Raw genomic sequence first — 27,901 nt, forward strand, 5'->3', positions numbered from 1 at the left:
TAGGCCAAAAGGTAACTTAATTTCTTACTTCCATCTTAAACTTTATTTCTTCAGATTGTTTTCATATAAGTTTAAATTACATTCACTTTTACAGCTAGAGGACTTATTGGTAACTTCATTTTATTTGGAAGTTTCTACTTTCTGTCTTCTACAGTTTCAGCCTTCAATTATAGGTATACTATTACCTACCTACTACTTACCTCTGGGGACATTACCTCTCCGAGATACATTTATGTATACCTTTGAATGACTTTTTTGCTATTTGTAGCAAATTAGGACACATACGCTACATAGAATAAAAGCACATAATCAATTTACAATTACAATAATTACTAAGGATATTAAATAATAATATACATTTATTTAGCCAATATTATTATCATTAACATGCATTATAAAAAGCATACGTTAAATTAAGTGTGCATGTATAAATGTATACATGTAATGAAATGAAATTTTATTGCATAAAATCCATACCAACATAAAAAAAATAAAGAAACAAATATGCTACTATACAATATTTGTTAAAAAGGACCCCGCTTAGCATTTTACTGTAGCAGAAATTATAGCGTTGTTTTTCAGCGATGGCCTAGTTTAAATACAGTAATAAGTTCCACAATCTATATTGTGTATTGTGTAGAGTACGTATCTACCTATGTAATATGTACCTACTTATACTCCAAGCTTTACACAAATATTTCAAAATCAATCAAATCGAATTCATATACCTATTATATTTATTTCCTGTACGACATACTGTCATTCAGTATTGAAGTAGATACGAGTAGAAACAATAAGACATTAAATAGTCTAATTCAAACAGACAAACAGACAGACAGACATTCTCTGAAAAAACATTCAAATATCGTATAAGACACTTCCTTTATTAAAAAGTATTATTATATATACAATTAAAGAGTTCGTTAACGATAATAATGTTTTGTATAAAAACTTATAATTAAGTGCGTAGCTGTTTCTATGTTCATTGACGCGTGCCTTTCACTTGTTATTGTGTAATTATTCAAAAGAGGAACACACAAGTTTCTTACTCATGCTTCTTGTTATGAATCTGCGTTCCGGATGAGTGGTAGAATAAAAAAAATACCATTTAAAAGTTCTTGTATTGAGTTTATTTAAATAAACATTATTTCTATTTCTCTCTCAGTATAAGAACGAGTACAATATTTCTTCCATATGATACAGAATTTATATAAAACAAGTATAAATTCACATACAAGTTTTTAAAAGCCATATCAAAAACATTCAATGTTACTTTGATCATTAATTTCGATAAGAGTGTTCATAAGAAGAATTCTATAACTTTTTTTAACGGATTAATATATATTTCTAACTCTATTAATGCGAACAAGATACTTACAGAATTGTCAATGTCAAGTGACTGTCTTTCAGCAGCTCACTTAGCGACTATATTATAGTAAGTAAGTATAGGTGACTTACGACCTGAATTATAAGTTATTTGAAACAATATTACGACTTAGAGATGTCTGAGTCAGCTTTACTGAGATCTAGACCAGTGTTGCCCAACCTTTTTAGAACAATGCCCCATCTTAGCCTTTTTAAAATTCTTACTCTTATTAATGTAATTGTTCAGTTAAAAAACTCAAGTAATAGGTTTTAAGAAGAAATCAATAGGAATTACATTTGTATCGTATGTAAATTTACAAACGTAGGTATAATGAAAAATTTAAATTCAAATTACATATATTTTTAATAAATTCCATTCAGTCCAAGTCGAATTGCTCCCCGTAACAATCAAGTTGACCCCCTGTGGGGCGTGGGCCTCGCGTTGAGAAACACTGGTCTAGACGAAATACGTATCAATTTTGTGGAGCAATAAATATATATATATATTATTATGATGAGTTAAATATGCACGATCGTCTTTCAACTTTCCAATAATTACGTTTATTATGTATGTCTGTACTTATATATTATTTTCTTCAAATAAAATATGTATTCAAAGTATCACATACCTATTACTAATATAATAGGCATTTGATTTACTTCGAATATACTTTTTAACAAAACCTACAGCGATGGTTTATTTAAATGAATAAGTATATTTCTAATTAGCTAACCCGCGACTTAGCCCGCCAAGAATTTAACTTTTTTACATTAAAATAAATACTTTTTCTACTTTACAAGAGCCTAAGTTACTCCTTATAATATTAGCTATCTGCCAGTGAAATTCCCGTCAAAATCGGTCTAGTCATTTCAGAGATAAACAATAACAGTTAGATGGATACAATTTTTTTTTATTTTATTTTTCAACTATCGTATATATTTATTTATTGCTACACCATATGTACGTATTATGTATTTATCTACCTCGCCTCTTTTACAACAACTTGCTTTATAAACTGTGTTTCGATTGAAAGGATAGATAATATATTAGTGAAATACATGGTACGAAGGCATGTCACCTCAGTCAGAGTCAGGTATCTGCACTGAATGTTTCTGGTCTCATGCTAATAATAGCAGAATTATACAAAATGATACAAATTCATTAAGTAATCAAGTGGATCGATAATTACATATACCCAGTTATTTAAAAAATAACTCTCTTTTTGTAACAAACCCATTAAGGCATTTGTATGTTGTTTTAAATTTTATACATATATTTTAATTTTTATGTTTTTTTTGTAATCTATTAAATCTAGCTGTTGTCCCAGTTGCATATATAAATATTTTTCCTGCAAAACCTTCGACACCTCTCATTTATCTGGCATATTAGATAAATCGGCTTCACCTATTGTATTGAGATAATACACGAATAGATTGATATTTTACTTACAAACTTTCGCCGTCGCAGTCCGCCATATGTACTTTTTACCTGTGTATGACGTGCATTAAAGTTATTTAAATTAAAATTAAATTAATAACGTATAGTGAAAATGATTACTATGGTAATACAGTGTACAAAAACACAATGAATTTTTTAAACTATGGTTCCATATGGTTCCGGAATTCCGATGATTCTGTCAATATCAAGGTTGGAGTAGACATCTGTTGTGGAGTATTTTTAGAAACCCGAGTCTGTTAATAATCTAAAACCAACATCGTAAACATTACAAATAAATATATTATATAATACTGTATTAGTTGATGTATATAGTATACGCGATGTATATAGGATTACGTGGCTTATTTACAAACAGACAAATACTTCGTTCACATGTATATATAAATCTAGTGATGTAGAGTTTATATTTCCGTCGGTCGTATATCCATTAGCATAAATCTATAAATGCATTACCAATATCAAGATCAACATCAATCAATAGAGGATTGTTAGTAGTGGCGACTAGTAGAACATTGATATATATAATATTATGATAATACTATTATAATAACATTAATAATGTTATTATATCTCAGGACAATTCACACAGCGCCATCTGTACCCAAGTAAAGCTAGCTATAGGTACTAGATAACGGATACAAATATATTTTTGTATAGAGAGGCGAGACTGATAAAAAAAGTTTATTTGAATAATGATTATTTCTATTTCTAATATATTTAAACTCAGTTTTGGGTTAATGGCGCTATATTCTTCATGATTATTATTATTTAGAACAACGTTTCAACAATCTATCTGATATACTCTATTTATGTTTCATTAGTATCTACAAAAGGCAGAACCAACTCTTAAAACGTAGTGTTTATTTGCTCAATGATATATATTGTTATTACGAGTAGGCACTTTGCATAGATTCAAGACATATAGTGAGATTTGTTTTGATGTTCTACGTCTAATGACGTCACTTTAAATCCAGTATGGCGGATACAAAATCAAATTATCTATCCCAAGTGATCTGTTTATCTGTAGAAGTGCAGAGCGTCCATTGAAGCGTGGTCTGATATTCGCGATTTCAATATAAATTTTCAGTACATTGAATTATTATTGTTACTATACGCTATTGTTACATTATAACAGACTAGCTGGCCAGCACAACTTTGTCTGCATTACATTTTCCCCGTTTCTGCAGTATTTTTCATTGTAGCTCCGCTCCTATTGATCTTAGCATCATGTTTTATAGCCCATGATACTCATACATAACGTGTCTTTCTATTGGTAAAAGGATTTTAAAAATTAGTTAATTATTTCTAGAGACTTTCCCCTACTACCTCACAAACTACTACTTTTTACTATTTGTATAATATGTAATTACATAATTAATGAGCAAGTATATCGGCGTTGAAAACCTCGGTGACACAGTTGTAACATATCTTCCGATGATCGCGGGTTCAAACCCCATACAACAAAAAATAATGTTCATCTAACATATTTTTTTTAGTTCTTTAGTATCTATAGCAGATGATCTTCATAGTTTAGGACTAGACGGCATAGTACAACTTATAAAAATAAAGGTTATAAAAAATGAAATATTATTCGACCATAGGTCGAGCCCTGGGCCTTTGACTGTATCGGGAGTTGATTTTAATATTTTATAATCTATACATATAATAAAATTGGAGTGTCTGTTTGTAATATGTATTGAAATAACCGTTTTTTACTACATGCATATGAATATAAATACGGTACATACACCAAAATTAATTTTTTGTGTAATTTTTGTCCTTCTGTCTGTTTGTTCCGGTTAATCTCTGAAATGGCTGGACTGATTTTGACGGGACTTTTTTAGGTAGGTAATCTAATTTAGGATACTTTTACATTAGAAAAAATATTTTATTTTAGAAAAATAAAGTTAAATTCCACGTGGACGAAGTCGCGTTTACTGCTAGTGTATTATATAAATATAATGTATCCTGTTTATTTTATACAAATATAATGTATACCTACAATTTAATTTTGTAATAATGTTTATTGTTTTTTAATTATGTTTTATTTATATCAATTGAATTTGACACAGTAGGTACCTAAGTTATATATTTACTTAGCTATAAATATATTAAAAACTAGCTGTTCCCGTGACTTCGGCTGCGTCGAATTTAAGTTTATTTTTTTAAATAAAAGCTTTTTCTAAAATAAAAGTAGCCTAAGTTACTCCTTATTCAATCTGCTACTTGCTAAAAAAAAGTCCAGTTAAAATCGGTCCAGCCATTTCAGAGATTAGCCGGAACAAACATACAGATAGACATACAGACAGACAAAAATTGTAAAAAATGATATTTTGGTGAATGTACCGTATTTATATTCACATGCATGTAGTAAATAACGGTTATTCCAATAGAACAAACAGACACTCCAATTTTATTTATACGTATAGATGATACTTCTGTGTTATATTTGTGCAATATACTTTGTTTTTCTAAATACTATATAGCAATTTTATCGCACGAATATACGAGTACCTAAATTGCACCTTTGGGAATAGCCACTCTGAACATTTGTTTTACGGTCTCGACCACTTTATCACATTACGTATGGCCATTTCATTTAATACTAAAAGATGTACAAATTTAGATGTTAAAGATAAAAGGTTTGGGTTAAAGACCGTCGAATAACCCTCGGCGACAGTCCTTCCTACTGGTTTAGACTTGTAGAACTCTTATAGAACTCAAAGGTAGTGATATCGCCTCTGGCTGATACTAAGAACTTTGTGTCAATTTAAATTTCGAACTCTATGGTTTATTTTATTTAGTAGTTTCTAGTAAATAAATACATTAAATATCTAATAAAACTATTATTTCGTTGTGTAGTAAGAGGATTGTATTTTCGCGCCAATAATAGTGTATAGTGGCATAGTCATAGAAATAAATAACCCAGGACAAATAACACAACGCCATCTAGTCCCGAGGTAAGCAAAGCTTGTGTTATGGTTACTAGACAACTGATGTAAATACTTAGATTTTTTTTTGTAAATACATACATAATATACATAGAAAATACCCAGACCGATACAATCATACTCATGAATACAAATGATTCCACCATGCGAGGAATCGAACCCGCCACCATCGGAAGTAAAGCGATGTGCTAAACCGCTGGACCACCGAGACCGTCAATAATTGAAGGCATATAAATATGATTTAAATTAAAATTGTAGAAAATTAAAAGTAATTAAATAAAATTTAAGAAAGAGGTTGATCCATTTCTTAAGGTTAGGCTAGTTACTTGAGAACTTTATAACAAATTTTTCAAGCAAAGTGGCGTTATATGCATTTAATGCTGACTTTATTGTAAACAATCAATGCAGAGATCTTTAATTTTTTTTCACATGCTTACCAGAATTAACTTCTTCTCAACTGATACAGTTAGGCGACCTATACGGTAGGAATATTGATAAAAAATTATGATAAACATATAAGCCCGAAATTTACTTACTTACTTAGTAATGTAAAAGAATGTAAACTAATGTAAAGTGAAAGAATTTTATTTCATTTTACTAGTAATTAAACATTAATTCTATTTGTTTTTAAAATTGACAAGTAACCCATATATAGTGAAACTTCAGTAGTGAACTCACCAAAACGGTGACATTCTAATTAAGAACTTACCTAACCTATTCTAAATCGGTTAAGAATCCCATATCAAATCTAGTTACGTTATAGATATTTGACCGCAAAACGGACCCTACGGTGCAATAAAAAAACTTGTCTTGTATCCCGTATCCTATAACGGAACGTAATGGATGGCACGACCATATTTCCATACCAATGATCCTTCTTTTGACGACTTATAAAAGGTCGTATGACTTTGACGGTAAAGTATTTGCTTTGAACCCTTGTCTGGTAAGTTCACGCAGATAAATGATGGAACATGCCTTATAAGGGAGCACGACTTGTTACCGACACGTAATATGTAAAAATTAAAAGAATTTAACGTATATTATTTAATTTATATACAGGCCGTTCGTACTTGATTTTTTAAATCTATTTTTTTAATACTTCTTACAAACATTTTTTTTTTGTTTATATTGTTTAATAACAATTTACGATCGCTTTTCTATCAGGCGGATCACCTGCTTGTTTACCTTTACTGTTAGATAAAAGTATTGCACTGGCTGTATTCGCGCGTTTCCTGCCCGTTGTAATATGACAGTCATCTAACACAATGTAACAAACTAACAATGCGCGGGAACAAGTTTTTATGAAAGGAAGTGTTGGTGCAAAAATGATAAAGGTGGCCCAGGAAAGTAAACCAGTGTCAGGGATGATGTTATAAACATTTATAATATGTTATAAATGTACGTAACATATACAACTACATATAAATACAAATAACTAAATACAAATGTGATATACATGACGGTCTTGGTAGTCCACACCGCATTAATTTCAATGGTTGCGGGTTCGATTCCTCGCACGGCACAAACATTTGTATTCATGAGTATATTTGTTTGTATCGGTCTGGGTTTTTTCTATTTATAATATGTATGTATTTACGGAAAAAATATATATCTATATATAATTCCCATAACACAAGCTTTAGCTAGCTTAACTTGAGTCTAGATGGCGCTATGTAAATGGTCCTGAAAAAAAAACAGTAAATACCATGTGTGGACGAATTCGCGGGTCCATTAATAAAATACTACATAATATCAATATTTTATACGCTTCTTAATAAATGTTCATCAAGAGAAAACTGAAGTAGATTTTTGTCACCTGTGAGATTTTTTTTTATTGATGATAATGGAATGGTTGACCCGCCTGCGCTAACGGTTTACGCTGGCACCCGTGGAGGACGGTGAGCGAGGTCAGTTCAGTTAGCCCATAGTGGTAAATTAACCTTGAACTTATCACGTTGTTTTCTAGGGTGAAGTGGAGGACCACGTGGAGGTCAACCTGACAAGGTAGATTGCTAGCAGTGAGGTTATTAGTCTACATTACTAACAATCCCCTTCCCCCCTCACCTGCGAAGTTAGCTCTCGCCTATTTTGACCGCTAAGCAGCTTGCTTTATACCTAAGCTATATTTTGGTTATAGCGTGAGATAAGAGGTATGACATTTGAAGAGAGAGAATATGTCATTTTACTGACACCGTATGGGTGAGGTTACGCGCATCACATGACAATGTGATGTCCATGATGCTGTTCATCACGGTTATCACTGACCATCATATAGTCTCTCAAATTCTTTCCAATCCAATTAATTTGAAATACAAGATAGCTTATATGTTTTTTTACAGACGAGCTTGGTCTTCACCTGATCGTAAGTAATTACCACAGCCGGGTGCTCATGGGCTGTGCAATACCAGGTGAATTGTAAGTCCGTTGCTGTCCTTTTATGAAGCAAAAATATATTTTCTTGAAGGTTCCAATATTGTACCGGTTCGGAAATACCATTGTTGGAAAGCGATTCCACAGTGTGGTTGGGTGTCGCAGAAAGTTTCTGGATAAACTGGACTGTGGCACACCGCCATACATCCAGATAATCAGGATGGTATTTTAGATTCCGGCGAGTGCGATGATGAATTCAGAAGCTAGCATTATCCGAATATATCTGAACAAAATTAAATTATAACTATAACTACAAAAAAAATATTTTAAAAGTAAAATAAAATTAAAATTATAACTATAACCAAATTACCAAAAAATATAAGATTATTAGATAATATAACCAAAAAAAATATTCAAAAAGATTTTATTAAACGTTTTTGTAAGCAAATATGAAGGCATATTGTGTGCCATAAGATAAATTACCTGGTTCTAGAGTATTGTGTTTATGTGAATATATTATGTGTGTGTATGTACATTATAAATTAGTATTAAGTTAATAGCTTTTTCTGTAGACAAACTACTAAGCAGTTTTGAGGCTTGATGATTATTTTGTTTTTGTATAAATTTATGTGTAATTAAATAAAAAAAATGGCTCCGACCACTTTCCGTGATATATGCGGTAGAAAATACACAAATGGGTCGAGTCTGTCACAAAGACGTTGATTACCAATGATTCTGTCTGCTCGATTCTCAATGCGGTCAAATGGAAGTAACTGATATTGTTGTGCTCTTGTGAGAACAGTATTCCATATGCGGTCGAAACTGTACCTTGTATAAAGTCGTGATTTGGTATAAAGTATTTGACGTGAGGATATCACGTCGAATATAGATAAGATCTATACAACGGTAGAGACATTCCTTCCCATTTAAAATTGTAGTATCGATACAAATATAGGTGATGAACAAAGACAGAGAGACTACGATGTAAAATATATATTTGTTAGACGTTATTGAATATTATATTTAAACGCTCATGAACATTTTATGTGTTGGCATGCTGAAGTATGTATGTAACAGTTGACGTATTGTACAGATATAGATCATGACAGACTAGGTCTAGTTCAAGTTTTAGAGGCCTTGGTGAACAAAACAAACAATAGATTGAGGTTCAATATCCGTCGATTTATAACAACTGGAAGAAAGGGTTGAAGATAGTGCTCAGTGTGAGTACCTTAGGACAGACCTAAGTCCATCAGTGGGCTGCAGTAAGCTTATTATGGCCCGTTGATGAATAGATCAATTTATTTCTTTTTCTGTATGTGTGGATTACATTTTATCAGCAAAATAAAAATAATGAGGGCAATACTTATGTATGTGTGCTCTATTATTTTTGAAAGAGTGAAAATTTGTTTTATAAAACTCAAAACAGATATAAAATGGATAACCATTACCAATATTATTCACCGGTACAGAGATATGTGACAATTTTACCCATTGAAAACCACAGAATGTACAACGAAGCGCCGTGACGTGTTTTTTTAACCGACTTTGTAACAATGAAAAGTGTCAACAATTTGTATTGCCTTGTTTACAAATGCATAGAATTATATGTGCAATTCTTTAAATGTATAATTTCAATACCTCCTATCTGTCTAAAACCTATTATTGCTATAGAATTGTTTTTACCTATTTATTCTATACAGCTATATTCTTAATTAAAAAAAAGTGACAAAACAGTTTATAATTGGATTTAGTTTTTATAAATAAAGGAGAAAGGGTATCCATACTCATATTAGAAATGCTAAAGAATGTTTATCTGTCAGGACCTCGGAACGATATCCTTATTGGACAAGTCTCTTTATAACTACAGATTAAAAAGATTTTATGTAAATATCTGTAGGTAAATAATATGTGTAGGTAACCTTTCATTCTTAGAACGTCAACCAACTCAACGTCGCTCGTAACAAAACATACAAGCTTGTAGCGGCTTATTCACTTGAGACATCGTTTGACATACGTCAAACTTTTACCGCGAATAGCTGTCAGTGTTGCCATTAGTTTATATTTAACACATCATATATATAACACTAGATGGTTTTATTCGCAGTTTTCTCTGCTTGAACAAATTATAAATATTGACTAGCTGACCGCACAACTTCGTCTACATCATTCTCCTGTTTTTCCAATATTTTTCATTGGAGTTCCGCTCCTATTTGTCGTAGCGTTATGTCACATAATGTCGTTTTGTATTGATATATAATAAATCTCAAACAAAAATAAATTTGTATATTATTGATATATATATTAACAAAAATAAAAAAGTATATTGAGTACTCATATAAAAGTATATTGTGTACATATATTAACATATAACACTAATTACCATGCTATTATTTAGCAAGTTTTTCTTTGTAGAACTGGCACCTGCTTAGCGTTTAGTAGACAGGGAAAATATAAAGCTTGTTGTACTGCCAACAGAACTCTAGACATAATAAGTGTAATTAAAATAAGAGGCAGTGTTGCTAACATGAAAAATATAGCTACTTACTTAAATTAAGAAACTCGAGATATATTCATAATGTTGCGTTACACAATAATGCTATTTTCTTTACTATTAACGTAACGATGCTCCTACCTTCGCTAAGGGTATAAGCTGCCAGGAAACCAAGTGGTAAACATTTGTATAAGACTTAGCCCTTAGACTTATCATTTGCCATAGCAATAAAAATTCCCCATTAAATAATGAATATATATATTTACACTACAATATTTAATATATATATCTATGTCCACATCTAGATGCACTGGGTGCGCAGCAGTGCAATGTCCAGTGCCTCTGGAGTGGACAATCCAAAATTTTTGCTATTATCTTTAGGAGACTGTTTATGTTCCCCTAAATACTACGCATCAGTGATATTATATCGTTAATTTACGATAAATATACATATATTAATTTTGTAATATAATATAGACTTCTAAATTGAACTGGAAGGACTATTACGAGAAGAATTAATTTTGATATTAACCTTCACGTATGTAATTAGTTTAAACTCATTATATAATGTAATATTGGACTTTCTTCAAAGTACACCCAAACTAGTGCAAATAATCGTACACAAATGTTTGCGTTGTGCGTACAGTGTAATCGAACCCGCGACTATCAGTACTAAGGTGTGCTGAACCGCTAAAGCACTGAGACCATAATCAAGTAACAACTGTCCCTCTGGACTTATAAATATAAAACTTAATTTTCCATGGTAATAATCACTAATAGCCACAATTAATTGGCTAACAAATAAGCTAATTGTTGTCAAGTCGCCATTGCGTGTACTGTAACAAATTAATTAATACAAATAGTTTCCAATGTACAATCGTTGAAGACAACGGGTGGTCTTGTCCATTACAAGATTAACGAGTTGTGATCGACGGGGGAGATATTGCCGCTATATCTAGCGGTTTAGCACACCGCTTTACTCCCGATAGTCGTGGATTCGATTTCTTGCACGGCGTAAACATTTATATTCATGAGTATAATTGTTTGCATCGGTTTGGGTGTTATCTATTTATATGAAGTATGTATTTACAAAAAAAATTGTTTGCATCTGCCTCAGTGTTGTCTATGTACATTAGTATGAATAAAAAAAAAAAGTAATTATGCCAGTTGTCTAGTACTCATAACACAAACTCTACTTACCATGGGACTAGATGGCGCTGTGTTAATTGTCCAGATTTATTTATTTATTTACTTATCTATGTTATTTAATGTAAAAGGGATAACAAATGGGATGGGATAGCAAATGGAATGGGACGGGCTCTCAGTTCATTTGTTGTCACGATGGTAAGTGGTAACCGTTTTCCATATAGACATTTTTATTATAGCATAGAAGTGCGTTGCCTTTTAAGAAGATATAAGCTCTTTTCTTGAAGGCAATATCGTATCGTTCCGGTAATACCATTGCTGGAAGGTGATTCTGTAACGTGGTAAAACGTGGTCACGACCCGTAAGTAACAGCGAATGTCAAAACCCGTTTAACTATATTAATAATATGTACTAAACGTCAAAGTTTAAAAATAACTATAGACTACCTATGTTTATGGCAAAATAAGTTTGATTTAGTTTGATGTCACGTCATCCTGTAACGTCAGTAGCAGAGAGAGACTCACACTCGCGAGATTAAGATGTAATTAATTAATTTTATGCCTGTAATTTTTCTGCTATATCCCACCCTAATTCCGTAACATATCGTATACAGTAAACGGTCCAGTGAAATAAGTGAGATAAATGATGCAGATAACTTTTATGTAGCGTTAACCTCTGGTAGTGCATTGCATATTTATATAAATTATTATTAATATATATATATATATATATATATAATAATTACCCTAGACAATTCACACAGCGCCATCTAGTACTATGCTCAACAGCAACAACAACAGCTTGTGTTATGAGTAATAAACACTTAAATATTTTCTTTTTAAATCGATACATAATATACACAGAAACTACCTAGATTGATACAAAGAATCATACTCATGAATACAAATGTTTACACCGTGCATAAAAACGATTCTGCGATCATCAGAAGAAGATTAAATCACTACTTTACTTTACTATATTGAGCTGTTAACTATGTGAATAAAATATCTAATACTTACCCGTTAAGTTAATAACTGGTACACCATGATTTTAATTATCTGCAACAAAAAATAGAGTCAAATATATAATTTTATTCTACATTTCCTACCTATACTATATACCTACTATGATAATAACTAAAAAATAACTGACAAGTGTCACTCTGTCCAGCTGTATACTACACAATATTATATACATTATAACAGAATATGTTTTTTAAATTAATTTTCTTTACCTATTATGATAAATACAAGCCATATTCTTCACTTTATTTGAATAAAGATCAAATAATCTTGACAATATATTAATAGATTATGGGAATAAACCAGAAATCAATTTCTTAAAATGTTTACTTAATAAAACATCGCGGACTATACAAAAATACGTACACCCTAAGTACCTTTTCGTTTTATAAGTTCGTTGATAACAACGAACGTGAATAATAAGAAAACCGTTCACTTTGGAAAGAAGGAAATTTTCCTATACAATTAGACGCGCAATATCCGGACCACGGTCTCAACCCAAGCTTTTCACTGTCTCCTATCAATAATTCATATTTCCAGTGTCATTTCGTCGGTTATTTGCCGTTAAACCGCATAATATCTTATAGTAGGTACAAAAGAATTAAATTATTGAATAACAATAAAACCATTTAATTCTCATTTTTAAATGAAAAGTTAATTTGAAATGTTGTAGATTCAAGCCGAAAAGAATTGACAGGAAACTCAGCTCGCAATCTTTTAAACTCAGTTTATAGATGACTAGCTGTGCCCGCGGTATCACTTTTATGAAATATGTAACTGACAACATATTCTGATGTATAAGCTATATTACTGTAAAGTTTCGTCAAAATCCATTCAGTAGTAGTTTTCGTGTGAAAGAGTAACAAACGTGAAAAGTACATAGTTATATGCTCAGACATATTGCACACGCGTTACCCATTCATGTAAACAGATTATATCATTGTCACGCTTTTACTCGTCGTAGAATTTACGTAGGCGCTCTACGACCCGCGTAGCAGTTATAGTTTCGTTTATGCTACAGTGCTACGTAATTCTAATTATTGCCGACTTTGACATTGGTTCTAATTTCATTTTGTTGTTGTTTTAGTATAAGATTGTACTCTCCAGTAATGTACAAAAGAATAGATCTTCTTAAAACAACCTATTCTTGTTTCGGCATGTCCTGACTCCTCTCCATACAAAACGTGCTACTATGAAAATTTTCTGCAATAACTAAAACTAGGTGGAATTTTGTCCATAGCATTAGCATATCAACGTTTCACAGGAGTCTGATTTTCTCCAAACAATTTGCGTTAGAATTATCCGTACCGTACTCGATTTTCACCAATAAAAACGATACATTTTTATAGACAATAGTAAAAATTTTAAAATATGTGTAAGTCATTGGTATTGTATTGAATTTTCAGAAAAACAAAATAAAAAGACAAAACTTTATGTTCGTTGTAACAATAGAGTAAACCCGACTAGAGCGAAACGTAAATATTTACTGCAAAATTTCGATTGAATATTGCTATCACGCTTGGGTGAGGGAAGACGAAAAACTTCAAACAGAAATGGAACGAATACTGAAGCATATGTACACCGTAATTTTACAGAAAAGTTCAGAGTAAAGAAGGAAATAACTACTTTTTATGTCAGAACCAACCAAATTTTATAACGATTGGTTAAGCCGATATACACACACATATTGAAAAGCGTTTTATAGTAAAAAAGGTTTTTATATGTTTTTTCAAACAATAAAATTTCATACAATCTGCATTTATAATAAAAAGCTAGTTGACCAAAGTTTTATTGTCCTGAGATGAAATGCACAAACATTTTTGAGTGACAAAACGTGCACAAACAAACATATAACAGTCGATTATCATATATCAGTTACCTGAAAGAATCACATTTGATATATCCCCGATCTATCTATAATGACTTTTCCAAATAAATAAACATCGACGTATAATTTTCACATACAAACACGTAAAAAACCGTAAATTATGTAATACAATACACTTGTACTATATGAGTTGTACTCATCTACTCATATAAATGAGTATAAATATTATGTATTGTTAGACATCAGTGAAATATATGTTCAGTTTACGGGGAGTATGTCAATGTAATAAATACTACAGAATACAATGCTTATTAGTATTTTTGTCTGTTTGTCTATGCGTTTGTGCTCGTTATATTAGAAACACTAATGTAGTTGTGATGTAAGGACTGTATTAAACTGGTTTAAAATTAGAGACGTTCCGAGGTAATATTTATATTGAGCTAGCTAGCTAAAACGAAAAGACAAGGAATATAGGCATTAGAAAACAATCGGTAAATGGAACGTAAAATATACAATTAAAAAATATATAAAAAACTTATAAAAACTATCAAAATAGTTGCCTTCAGCAAGCCTTAGTGTTGTATCTAGTGCCATCAAGTCTAGACAAGATTACTACTCTAGTACTAGATCCCGTGGACGATCCAAACGATAGATCAACCGTTAAAGGAGTGGTAGGTGCTCCACTCCGCGAGTGTAACAATATGATAGCCAGTAGGGAGAAATAGCGAGCTGTCACACGGCGGATGCCATCTTCCTTTAACCACACAATGACCACAATCGTTCTGTCATGAGCGTATCAAATGAGAAGTGTTATAAGCTTCAACTTAAATTTACTGTTTGTTTTAGTTATTTTTAAACCTTCGAGTTTATTACATATTTATTATAAAACGGGTCTTAAAGGAAGGGAAATTCCATTATTTACCATAACATTATCCGTGTTAAAACTCGGTTAATAATATAATGTGTTTGTTTTGACCCAATCGATGCACATATAAAAAGGGTACGAAGTCGCAGGTTCAGCTTGTTTTCTATAAAGTTAATAATGTTAGACCCTAACTAAATATATTAATAATATGTACAAAACACACAACATTAAAGTATTAAAAGATAAATAAACTTTAGTATATTTTTTTATAAATATAAACAGAGAAGCGTCAAAGCTAATAAAAACAGGTTTGTTGTTTCAAATTTAGGATGTTTTGAAAGCGCTTGTGTTTACAGTTTACACAGGGCTTTCTTCTTCTCATAGTGTATTTTTTTATTCTCATTTATGAATGTAAGCCCATTTGACCTTATGTTTAATATATTTATTTATATAAATGTAGTAACGATAGGTATCATGAATTTCTTTCTTTTCACAACACTTTGTCATCACGATTTCTGATGGATTTAGTGATGCCGAATTTATTGTGACGAAGTCTCAATAAAATCTATTCACTTGTTTTGCGTGAAAGAGTAACAAACATCCATCCATGCATACAAATTTCCGCGTTTCCAATATTAGAATGATACCTATATATAACCAGACTAACTATTGGTTATATATTACAGAATTTTCCGTTATATGCCTGAAGAGACTTAAATGTCACGTATAGGTTATTTAAAGCCTGCATTTCACCCCAGAGGAATAATAGGAATAGGAATTTGTCAAGTTACATTCTTAACGTAGTGTTCCTAATAGAATATAAGGAGAAAATAATAATGTAACTTTTGTTACGTACTGATTAAAAACACAGTATAATTAAAATGCTTAACAAAATACGACCTTCTGACTAAAACAAACTCTTATAGACAACCTGGAAAATAATATATTGAAGAACTAAATGCAACCAGTAACTTTCCCTATGTAAAGATCTATGATGATTTTAATCTTACAATATATAGCATATAAGCATACAGCCCATATGATGGTAAAACACTCCGATAGCCTAAAATACCGCACCGCGCACTTGGTGTGCGCGGTGCGAAACCTAATGATATCTTAATTTGAAAGAATTCTAACTCTAGTGTCTACAGAAACTGTTATACATGTTATCTATCTAGTAACTGGAAACGAGCAGATTGCCCATAGGATGATAAGTGGTAAATGTCGCCTGTATACATGAACAGCACCATGAATATCACGATATGATATGATAACATGTCATGTCAGTTGCTAATCTCACCGTTCTACCGAAACACATAAGGAAAACTGCTTGGAAAGTCTAGTCAACTCTAGCCAATTATAAATATCAGTCTTAAACGCAAGTTTATTGTGAATACAGTGGGGACTAATATAAACAATTAATGTCACTAAACAAAAACAATTGGTTGTTAGAGAATGCTAATAGCATTAAACCTATTGTACAAAATTTGACTAAAGTTTAAATTAATAAAATCAGTTTTCAATTCCAAACAATCAAAATATAATATAAGTTTTAACGTGTGAAAAATATAAGCTTATAAGCTGCTACGGAAGGCATTATGTATCGATAACCACGAATACTGAAATCCCAGTTCGTGACGATACATAAAAATGAGGATTTAAGTTATGGGTTATTTGGATTTAACTTGACACAACGTTAAACAATAAACTACATTATATTGTTTATGACAAAACTGAGCAAATAATCACTAGGTTTATCTAAGAAACAAAAATGTTTGTATAATTTTTTTATATTGCAATGTAATACTGGCCACGTTATTTTATATTTTTTGAAATTAATTATAACCTATTACGATCCTTAAGTCAATTCAAAGTATCAATTTTAATCCAATCAACTATATAAAGGTTACACAGACAGGTAGACACACTTTTATGTTTACATATTAGCGCCGATTTTTTTTATTGTTTTTATGGAATTCAAATCATAATACATAACAAAATATAATACATAAATTCTTTACTTCTTAAAAACCAAATTGTATAAAAGAAATGTAAAATAAATAATAACTTAAAAAAAAAATCAAAACTTTAAATTAAATTAAAAACAAAAAGTCTATTTCAATCATAACAGAATTACAAATGACACAAGCATAGTAAAATTTGTATATTCAAAAGTTTGATACCGTCGAACTGAAAACTGGCTTTTATTATTCAAATTCTCTGAACAACATAAAATAAATCCGAATTACACTGATACAACAATTAGAACATTGGACAAGTTAAATTATTCGAACTCTTGTTACTTAAAAACAGAAAATTGTAATTGCTATACAATATAAAAGCAACGAACTTACCAGTTCAAATAATTTAATGATACAGAAACATCAGTCGAGTAACCACAGACTATCACTCGTAAAACTATTAACGAAGTAAAATAAATTTCCAACTTTCGAACACAGCACTCATACTCTTTTATTTTTTAAAATAAGAACTTTAACAACGCTCAGTCACCACAACACGATGCTATCGTATTGAAAACTTTTCAATAAAATCCTTGTTGCTGAACAGTACCGACTGTGGAGGCGACGCGCGTCTAACTGCTGAATAAACGAGTGTTGTTCGGAGTTCCCATAATAAATAATAATGATGCTTTTGTATGTCATGTGTACACTTGTTATATCACGTACAAAAAACATAACGTATATTGAATCCACATGATACAGTATACAGTCGGCTACATAGAGACAGAATAGAATATTTACTCTAAGAACAAAAATAGCATAAAAAACAACACGTTAACATACGTTGGTATTCTTAAGAGCATTTAATATTATTACAGAGTATACAATATCGTATAGAGCCAGAGTAAGAAGGATGTTAAAAATAAAAAGAAGTATATCATCACTTCTTTTCATCCCCAATAAATGCAAAATACTACAATAATGGACGTTAACATTGGTACAACGTTTAAGTAAACTAAAAGATTTTTTTTTCTTAGTTTCCTATTAGCGTTTGGACATATTCTGAAATTCCTTGTCGTTGTCTGTATTAATTCGGGTATTCACACAGACGACGCCACCGTATATTATTTTATTTATTTATACTCTTTATAGCACCAATTACAGAACAATATATATACATTTTACTTAAGTAGACTTTGGACAAAGTTGTCAGCATGGGTATCTATCTCACCCACCGGTCTGTCAACACAGACAGCAAGATGTGTTTCAGTTATAGGGTGAGATATAGCAGTGAAATTACAGGATATGGTGGCATGACGTCTCAGTCCATCGAAATGGTAACACATGAGTGTTTACGTTATGTTGATGAAGATATCCAGTGGATACTGTAATAAATACAATTTACTCTTAATTTCATTACAGTTGCAGTAAGATATAACAGTTACATAGCAACAAGAACACTAATTTTAAATGTGATGGATTATTCTTTTTAATCCCTAATTGATGTGCTTAATAGATGTCCATTCTGCTTTTCACGTATATAGGCAACGGTCACCACATACCATCAGGTGGACCGTCACTTTGTACATTATTCCTTTTATACCACGTAGGTGACAAACAAGCCGTATGCTTGTTGCCCATCTGATGGTGAACGGTTACCAAAGCCGATGGACGCACGTCTGAAACAGGGGTATCAAGTGGGCGTTGCCGATCTATAAGAAATCTTAATGTACTCTTCTTAAAAAACCCCATGCTGTAGTCTCGAGAGAAAACTTCGGCAGGCAATTCAGGCCATAATCTAAGTGTACGCGGGAGGAAGCTCCTCTGAAACCGCACTTATATAAAAAGAAATAGATAAGTAGATACAATGGCAACATATATCTCCCGTCGATCACTTATTAATCATATATAGGACAAGACCTCCCGTCGTCTTCAGTAAATGTTCGTTAGGAACTACTTGCTGATATCAATTAATTCGTTGCTATACACACAAAAATAAATACAAGATATTACATGAATTGTTGGAACATTGTGACCAGCATCGACCATAAGGTCAGAGACATCTCACCTTTTTTTATTGTGTCGAAACATCTTCAAATAACCGTCCTTCCGACAGAGAGGTGATGAGGTGATGTGTGGGATTCTTGCCCACTAAAACCCATACAGTGTACCTACAAACCCCATTGTCAGAGTTGCAAGGTCGCGATCGCGTTTATCTACCAGGTCACACTGTCTGTAACCTAACGATCTTTTTGAAGTAGACTGTACATAACATAACATGTTTTGATGCAATAACGTTGCGCATACAATAATAGGGGCAATAGGGGTGACGTATAAAATTAATAAGACAGTAACAAAACAGTAGACAAACACATTTTTGTAAGTAATTAAATAAAATAATTTACTAGTATAGTTTTACCTTCTTACTCTGGCAGATTTTCCAAAAAGTCGTCAGGTCGTTACCTCAGTCTGGTCTTTTTAACTTCGCGACTACGGCTAGCGTAACCTAATCGTAACGTCGAGGGATAGGTAAAGACCTTCATTTACCATAAAATTACTAGTGTTATGACCTCTTTATATTTATCTATATATATAATGGATAGAGCATTACATCACCAAACAACAGGATGGATGTTATATATATATATTACCACATAACATATGAAACATATCGTACAATGTTAGCTGCTTGGTAAAAATAGTATATATATATGAGACATGATATCTTACTCCTTCGGAATGGCAAGCACAAGCGGTGTCACAAACAAGGAATCATAACGAGATTTCTGTTATGTATAAGGCGACGATTACCATTTACCATCTAGTCATCTGTCAGCTTGAAGTAGTTAACTTAACTGGGCGGTAGGAACCGTAATAAAAAATGGACGTTCACAAGCGGCCGAAAATTTCCTATATTAATAAACAATTTCGTGTTTGAGTTTGACGTCCGTAATATATTTACATGCAAAACAAGGTTCAGTAACTAGTACATTACGAAAATAATCTTTTTATAATTCCTTCTTTTTAATATTCTCGTAAATAAATGCATCATTATTATATAGAACAAGAAGGAAAACGCTTGTATAAACGTCGACTTTGATTATTCATGTAATATTTAATTTATCGTTCTCAACCTTTGTAATGAAATCGTATAATGCCGAATAATGAAAGACTTCGTTGAGCAGACATTCCCTCTTAATCCATACAACAAATACTCATTAAACTTTAAGATTACTTCACAAGCAAATACTTACACAAGTTCATACCCAATACTTTACAATGGGCAGTCGGTGAAACTGCCGCAGTAAGCTTTCCTGTGTTCCAGCCATTCTGGCTCAGGGATGCCAAACGTACGGCATATCTGATTATTATTTAGTCTTTAATAAGTTTGTATTAGATTTTGACTTACGGAACGCCAAAATAATGGGATAAAATAAGTTTTAAGATTGGCTATTGGACTAAGATAGTGCAGTTCTAGAGGAATTTTCTCCCGCGTACACTTAGATTGTGGTTTGAAAGAAATGTCAAGTTTTACTTTAAATGCTATAGCATAAAGTTTTTCATGAACAGTATATTAAGGTTTCTTAAGGATCCGTGTTACTGGTGTCCAAAGGCAACGGTAACCGTTTACCATCAGATGGGCCGTTCGTCTGACACGATCGTAGTACCTATAAAAAAATAAGTGTATGACAGTTGTCTATGATCTCTCTTAGGCTTCAATTATGTGTACAAGGAAGGACGTTATTGTAAGTTATAAAGAAATGATTATTAACATATCCAGTTTGAGTTAATCCAGCATTATCTGATACTGGCAACCCTGACGGCGACACTCGTAGCCATCTATAATACTGAGCATATTCATATGACTCAGTTCAAAGACGAGCCATGAGTATTGTCGATGATCTTACAAGCATATCGAACTCCTTAGTCTACGGCAAAGCTTCGTCTTCCTTTGTGTGTTCGACCAAGTATATAACAGATTGTATTGTAAGGAATTATTTGATATGATGCCTGTATACATATTTTGTACATGCACCGCTAAGCATTTACAAGGAATGCACCCTCATCCTCACCTCACCCCGCCATCGTGTTTTCATAAAAGAGACATTTATTTTTATACAATTACAATTATTACAATACCTCCACAATTAGTGAAATTTTATCCGTAGTAATTCCATTCCTAATGAGTAACCTGCCTTACAGGAATATAAGGCAATCACATAGCGGAAAAAGTAGGTTTACTAATTTAACAATTACCTAGGAGAATTCACCGCTACATCTAGTCCTAAACTTGATTAAACAGATTGTGTAGACAAACAATATCAATATAAACAATGTCGTACTTGTAAATATCAAATGTTTGTATGTATATATATGTATATACGAGGGCAGATATCATTTATCTTAGTTTAATACAAAACCTTCATATATGTTTTTTATTATTTGTTCTATGACAATTCCAAATTTGAAATACAAAACAAATTTACATAAGTTTAATACATAATTTTTTGTGTAAAGAATATATTTTTAATTAGCAATATTAAATAATATTAAACACTACTGAACAAGAAAGTGGTATTACAAAACCTTCATGGTTTTTTTTATTTATATGACAATTCAAAATTTGAAATACATAGCAAATTTACCTAAGTTATTAAAACCACAATTTATTGTGTTGAGAATATATTTTTATTTAGCCAAATTACATAATGTTAATACAAAACACAAGTGAACAATACAATGGTAGAAGATAGTTATTTTTTTTGGTACTTCTATGCACCAGCGAGGTCATTAAACTTTTAAATGTTCGTTAAAATACTTTGAAAATATTTAATACCAATGAGTTTTTAATTATTCATGAACAGTTTTCAAAAAGTACTTTTTACAATTACGGGAGCTGGCAAACATACATTTTTCAAACGCATTCCGGTACGTTGGACACTCGCACATTGATGTTTACTGAATTGACTTCAAATAGAAAGATCCAGATGTTATTGCCAGGAATATTGTTAGCAGAAGTTATATTTTACGTGAGCTGTAATTCAAAGTCGGAAGCGAAACAGTTTATACTATTGTGTATGTGTTTACGCTAAAGAATCATAATAGTTCAAATAGTTGTTTAGTTTTTAAAAATACTGTGTTAATGCAAAAGACAATAAACATTCGAGGATACAAATTCAATTTCCATGTTGGCGTCGGTGGCCTAACGGTTTAGCACACCGTGTTACCTCCGATGGGCGCAGGTTCGATTCCTCGCACGATATAAACATTTATATTCTTAAGTATGTTTGTTTGTTTTTTATTTATAGTTAGTCTTTATGTTAGTTTGTATTCGAACAAAATCATAATCATGAAATGCTGTACAGCATTTGTTTGTAAAGAGCACAAGCCATGTAGCTAGATCATTTTTCTTTATTCTGCACTAGAAATGAAAAGAAAATATCATTCAATTACTATTTATTATTTGTATACAAAATACAAATAACTTATTGATCTATAAAAAGGTACTTTATGACTAGATATTCGAGGTAATCTTAGTTACTAATAATCGGGTATAATGTATTTTCCATTATATATAACATCATTCTACGACGATTAAGAGCTGCAACGGAAAATGTTGCAAAAATGGGGACGGTACAAGTTATAATGAGACTAAATATTATCTTCAGCGTATTATGTAGTCTGTATACAGACTTGTCACATGTTTTTGTATTTATTATATAACTTTTATAAAACACTAGCAACTTCGTCTGCCTTATTTGAGATAAAATATATCTCTCACTAATAACTCATTAATAATAACAATATTTAAGTAATAATTACATAAATAAACATCTCTAAATTTAAACATATTAAATTAAAACAGTGGACTGTTATTTTATCAGTGTTTCTATCACCTGCAATGTAGACACACAAGCTTTTTAGTGTCACCCGATTCGAACTCATGACCGATGCTCCGTAGGGTACTAAACGCAAGACCACGTCGCTCTTAGTTCTTTAAATAGATAGTATTATTAATAATAGCTAGAGATGTACTAAATCTATATATAGATTTATTAAGAAACTCAACTGACGAGAGCCCTTTGAAGGCCAAGGGTGGAATTCAATTAAAAAAAGGTTCTGCTTGCCATATACCTAAGTAACTACATAAAGGGAAAGTGTAATTAAATTACTCAGATCATGTTCGGTATTTTTTGTGTCTAATATTGCTTTTTTTAAGGGAACGAGACTTATTTTTATACGCAGGACATCTTTACATACATGTCATAGTTTAGACAACCATAGACGTAGCATTACTATAGACAAACATTACTTATTTTTGTCTATAGTATAGATTTTTGTATTTAATTAGGGCTCAAAATTTCTATAATATTAAATATCGAAAAAATAATTAAAATAGTACAGTTTACATAAACTGATACAAAAGCGGTCTTATCGCTAAACAATCTCTTTAAGACTACCTTTGGATGAAGGAAGTGAACACAAGAAAAAGGAATAAATATAATTTTGAATAGAATATAAACAATTATTATTCTATATTCAAATATTCATTCTATATTGTTAATAGAAATTAAAATTCTTATAGATTAATCTCAAATAAACTTCAGTTAAGCACTTTTGAATGTTGTTTTTATTCTACCACAGATACGAAATGTAAATTTAGCTAAAAATAATTAGAAGATATTTTAATGATACTATTTTAAACAATTGTTGTTCAACTATACATCTTTAATTTAAAATTGTGTAATATTCTGACGCGTACCAGCGTGTTCTGTAAAATGCCTTACGGTTTGAAAGTAGCATTGTCTATTTTACCTTTACCAGGAACGAAATTGTAAATATACTGTGATTTTACGTCATTTGCATACGTAATTGTGTCTGTCGTCCCAGCGGTTAAGTAATGAAGCTATTATTTTTGGCTTCATTATCGTATTTAGGTTTCATTCATAAGACATATTTTACAGAGTATATTTATTACTAGACCTTTGCTTTATTAAGAGTTATTAATTAATATACCATATATATAACCAATAATACAGTTTGACAATTATACCAAGGTTTTACAAGAAATTGAAAAAAGGTATGTTCAAACTCAACTATTGCTGAACTGAAGTGCGTCAACTGCCCAAACGAAAGGCTAAATACGGAAAATAGATTCCAACACACAATCTACGATGCATTGATCACATATATATATATATATGTACCTAGTCCAGCTATAAGTTCTGTTACAAATGAAAATGCATTTTTTTAAAATAAAGTAATGTAGTATTAATAAAATTTATACTAATTATATATATTTATTAAAAAGACAGCAAAATAAAATTCTACTCGAAATGGACACCTTTAACTTGTATATAGGCCTTTAATCTCTCTGGCCACGAATCTATGGATTTACGCACTGTTTCCAAGGGAAATTTAGCCCGCTTGCTTAAATCACTTTTAAGAGACTCATGTCGCCGTGTCGTTTAGAGCAGACCATGTCCTCTAAAACTGACCATAATATGAAGTCTAAAGGGTTGTATAGTAGTTGTGTAGTAGTAGTTGTAGGGTATCTAGTCAGTCTTCAGCTCTTATAAAGTTCGGAACGATCGTTTAAAGTCAGACTTGGGTAGTTTGTGCTTTGGGACCAGGTGCAGAGTCCTGCTGGAAAGTGCATGGTATGATTTTCAAAAAGTGTATTGCTGAGAGGTTTCACAATATGATCCAAGACTGTACATTTGCTACATTTTGGTTGAAGTTTCCACTCCTTTTTCATAAAAATGTAGTTTTATGATATGTTGATATGACACGCCCCTCCAAACCGTCACCGAAAAAGGATGATAACCACGTTGTACCTTTCCAACCACATGAGCAGCTTGTTCAGAACTATAGTGTACACTTTATCATTTTATCTTATTGTAGTGTTCTTCAATCGTCAAATTTTTTATCGATAAAGAGGATATTTCTGTACCTGCGTATCGCGACTGAAAGTGTTTTGATCGATCCACTCTCTTTAATTGTAAAGATTGATTTAGGGCATGTCCTGTATATCGACGATACGTACCGAATTTCAGGTCTAATTTTATAATACGTGGCAGAGTAATAGAAGCTTCATTTCTCACGATAAGATTTTTCGTTTCCTAATGGGGTTTCGACAAATTCTGGCTTTAACAGCATTTTGTAGCTCTAACAGTACGCGGCCACTCCGATCCTTTCTGGTCTTCGACAGGTGAAATGTTGTTGTATCTGTTGAAAATGCGGCTGATACCAAGCTTTTGAAGTGTCTGAAATATGACCGACCCCATATCCACTTTGTACAAGGTGATCACTGCATTCCTATTTTCTTTAACACGAGATTTCTTATTGTAATTTGATAATGAACACGAAAAAATATAATGGCGCAAACTCGAATGAAGTTTTTAAAATAATGTACATGTTCCAAATTCAAAATAATTAAAAAGTTGACAAAATAAAAAGTTTTTATGTAACAATATTTATGGCCAGACTTGTATATCCATACAGATCACAGGTAGGTCACCGATCAATCGTCAATTAAAATATAAAACAAGGAAGGTATAAAAGTTGTTATTTACAAAATACCTATCAAAATAACAAGCATCAAGCTTACCCAAACTACATAAAAGGCTTTATGTTTTCACGACTTTTCCATTAACGTAGGCATATGAAATGTATTCTGTTTGATTTAATTCTGCAAGCATCCGCCGACGGGATTTAATTTCATACGTGTTTATTTTACGAAAAATTCCTATTACACGGGTGTGAATTGTAAAATATTAAGTTGTTTACTTGGCACAATATTTTCCACAAATGTACCCACAGGTACGTGAAAAAACACACAAATGTATATGATCTAAATTTCTGCTCGTTCGCAGAAAATAATTGTTAAGCTGTTCCTTCAAATTTGATTATATATTGATAACTATTAAGTAATCATTAGTAAGTGATATTAGAAGGTACAAGCTAAAAAATATTTATTTTAAATAATTCTTTATAGAGTTAATAAAGTTATGTTTAACATTAATAATTATCGAAGGATCTAGAGAAGTTAACACCAGCATACGTATTATAACAGTATAGCTCGTATATATAAGAGCTGTATTACAGCGCTTATTTTATAACAATAAATTTCAGGTTATGATTCTAAATTCCGGCAATTATAAATAGGTTAGAAAATCGGCGGGCGTTGTATATAAACTTTTATTCAAATTTATTCACAAGATGATTTTCTAAAAATACAAATTAATTTATCTTATTATGAAAGGTCCAAGTTTACAAATATGAAGTTTAAAATTTACTTTAAAGTTCCTTTTTAATTTTAAAGTTTATTTTTCACCTTTAGAGGTGAAATTTACTTGGTCTCTTGGGCAAATCTGGTTTATATTGGCTTAAATAATTTCAACTTAATTTTAGAATTCAAGTATTGTGTCCCTATTTATAGATAAGATTTACAGAATATTATAATTTTGTTATTTATATTTCTGTTACTATCTTTTATATATTTTTTTAAAAATATCTTAACTAAATTCATAATATACAATAAAAAAAAATACACAAAAGTTAAATGCTAAGACTGTCCCGTATCGTACCTGGCTTAAAGATTCCCATATGAATTTAGTTAAGATTTTTAAAAAAATGTATATTATTATTCTATATATTATGTATGGCTAATATATTAATTATCAAGAATGGATACGTATGTCGGACAAGGCTTCATATGTATATTTATGATATTGCTAGATTTATTTGTAGAGCTATTTCTCATGTTCGGAAATGTAGTTCTATGTTCCACTTTCACGGCTCAATCGTTGAATCAGTCGCCATGAAATTGGGTGTGGTTATATTGATGGGAAGGATACTTAGTTGACAATGATTTTTCACACGAAAAACACTGGAACAGACCTTTCATAGAAGCCCGACTTGCGCTACTTATATTGGTACGAATTTACCGTAAATTTTATGGCAATGTTATGTTAATCTTGTTCGCGGCAAATTTGTTTCAGTATAGTGGTAACTATGACTGATTTATTTTGTTAGTCAAGTAGCTTTTATATTTAGTAAACAAATAAATAAATCTGGACAATTAACACAGCGTCATAATGTCGAAAAAACCTACAAACTAAAAATGATTACTGATAAAGTTACAACGGTAATAACATCCCAAACATTACCGATTGAGGAAATAACAAATATTTATTCAATATATATTAATATGTTTCGAATCATATAATGCATGTAAAAGTGCTTTAACCTATTATTTCCTATTTATTCGCCTCTAACGCAGTGGCTGCATAATTACTACGTAATTAACCCAATGAAGATTCATTCAGTAAACCATGAATCAGTAATCAGTCATATAATAATACAAATAGTACCTATACCAATACAGACATACCACCAAGGTTTTCTCCTTTTCGTTGAGTTTTGATACGCCTATAT

At 31.4% G+C, this 27,901-nt stretch overlaps 1 protein-coding gene across 1 annotated transcript in view; it reads right to left on the bottom strand.

Moving 5' to 3' along the window:
- Nucleotides 1-27,901, bottom strand: part of LOC131844273 (adenylyl cyclase 78C) — a 128,240-nt gene that overhangs the window by 65,533 nt on the left and 34,806 nt on the right. Inside the window, exon 2 of the mRNA XM_059193110.1 lies at nucleotides 12,805-12,843. The gene's annotated coding sequence lies outside the window, so the exon portion shown is untranslated. The remainder of the gene's footprint in view (nucleotides 1-12,804; nucleotides 12,844-27,901) is intronic.

This window comes from Achroia grisella, unplaced genomic scaffold, assembly GCF_030625045.1.
Source record: "Achroia grisella isolate CSIRO2021 unplaced genomic scaffold, CSIRO_AGI_Agris_v1 utg402, whole genome shotgun sequence".
In the NCBI taxonomy this organism is placed as follows: domain Eukaryota; kingdom Metazoa; phylum Arthropoda; class Insecta; order Lepidoptera; family Pyralidae; genus Achroia; species Achroia grisella.